Source organism: Bison bison, unplaced genomic scaffold (assembly GCF_000754665.1).
Source record: "Bison bison bison isolate TAMUID 2011002044 unplaced genomic scaffold, Bison_UMD1.0 scf7180017864308, whole genome shotgun sequence".
NCBI classification, from domain to species: Eukaryota; Metazoa; Chordata; class Mammalia; order Artiodactyla; family Bovidae; genus Bison; species Bison bison.
This window is the reverse complement of record NW_011494880.1, coordinates 163,633-165,358: the sequence shown is the minus strand read 5'-3', so window position 1 is coordinate 165,358 and position 1,726 is coordinate 163,633. Positions and strand designations below refer to the sequence as shown.

The 1,726-nt window shown below is 38.4% G+C and overlaps 1 pseudogene; it reads left to right on the top strand.

Moving 5' to 3' along the window:
* The first annotated feature begins 257 nt into the window (after nt 1–257).
* The window catches only part of LOC104997423, a 6,714-nt pseudogene continuing 5,245 nt past the window's right edge, over nt 258–1,726 (top strand).

Sequence of the window (1,726 nt, the reverse complement as noted above, 5' to 3'; positions counted from 1 at the left end):
CTGGTATTCCGATCTCTTTCAGAATTTTCCACAGTTTATTGTGATCCACATAGTCAAAGGCTTTGGCATAGACAATAAAGCAGAAATAGATGTTTTTCTGAAACTCTCTTGCTTTTTCCATGATCCAGTGGATGTTGGCAATTTGATCTCTGGTACTGAATCCCAAATAGCTATATCCTAGCTCATTAATAAAATGGAAGTTCCATGATGAAAAGGTAAATTAAAAATAGACATTTCTATTTACACATAAAAAAGGGATGTCACAGAGAAAGAAGTGTGCCACTGTCCCTGTCTCCAGCTGTGAAGGCAAAGTTCAGAGTATGACCAGAGGGAAACTTAAGGATATAAGCACTGTTCTCAAGGAACACAGTTTATTTGAATCAGATTGTGGGAAGGTCAAGCTTATAAGTGCCCACAAATTATGAACGGTTTGCTGGTAAGCAGTTAAGAAGAAAGCTGGTTGCTTCATGACAGGTACAAGCTAAACATTGGCAAGCAAGTTTATCAGAGAAAATCAGAGAAAAACACAGCTACGAAGAGCATTCTTGAGGTCAGAACATCCCTCAGACATTGGCTTCTAAAACTATCCTTGCAAAAGAGAATGAACTTTTGTGGATCAGTTTCTGAAGCAATTTAGGCCTCTAAGACATTATCAAAAACTGTAGCATAATCACCCAGCTGATACGAGCTAATAGTAGGAAAAGAGACTGTTAAAAGGAGAGTGTTACTAAAAACAATGTCAACTCAGGGAATGTGAATATACCCAAGGTTACTACTACTATTACTACTACTAAGTCGCTTCAGTCATGTCCGACTCTATGCGACCCCATAGACAGCAGCCCACCAGGCTCCCGAGTCCCTGGGATTCTCCAGGCAAGAACATTGGAGTGGGTTGCCATTTCCTTCTCCAATGCATGAAAGTGATAAGTGAAAGTGAAGTCGCTCAGTCGTGTCCGACTCTTCGAGACCCCATGGACTGCAGCCTATCAGGCTCCTCAATCCATGGGATTTTCCGGGCAACAGTACTGGAGTGGGGTGCCATTGCCTTCTCCCATGCCCAAGGTTACACCCTCCAAATAGCTGCATTAGAGACTTTACACTGTAGAGGAAAGAGACTTAAAATAGTCCATGGAATCACTAAACATATATCAGTAACAAGATATGGAATCAGAATTGCTACACTGCACTGTCTAAATGTAACACTTTGACAATAATTTCACAATATATATAAAGAAATCAAATATGTGACTTAAATGAGGAAAAACAGTCAATAGAAACTGTCTATGAGAGGGACTAATGGTTAGCTCTAACAGGGAAAAACTTCAAATTAGCTAATGTCAATGGGTTCAATGACTCAGAGGAAACTACTAAAAAAAAAAACCAAACACTGAAATAAAATGAGAAACTAAAATAAAAATATAAATTATCATAGGAGACTATTGGAATCATTATATTATTTCAAACAGAGAACTTATAAGAAATGGATAAATTATTGGAAGCATACAACTCACCTTCATGAAACTATGATTAAAGAAGAAAAGTATAATAAAAAGGTCCTATCTAATAGAGTCTATAAGTAAAAGATAGAAATCATATTTTCCAAATGTAACAACTGTGAAGGGGGCTGAGCGCTGAAGAGTTGATGCTTTTGAACTGTGGTGTTGGAGAAGACTCTTGAGAGTCCCTTGGACTGCAAGGAGATCCAACCAGTCCATTCTGAAGGAGA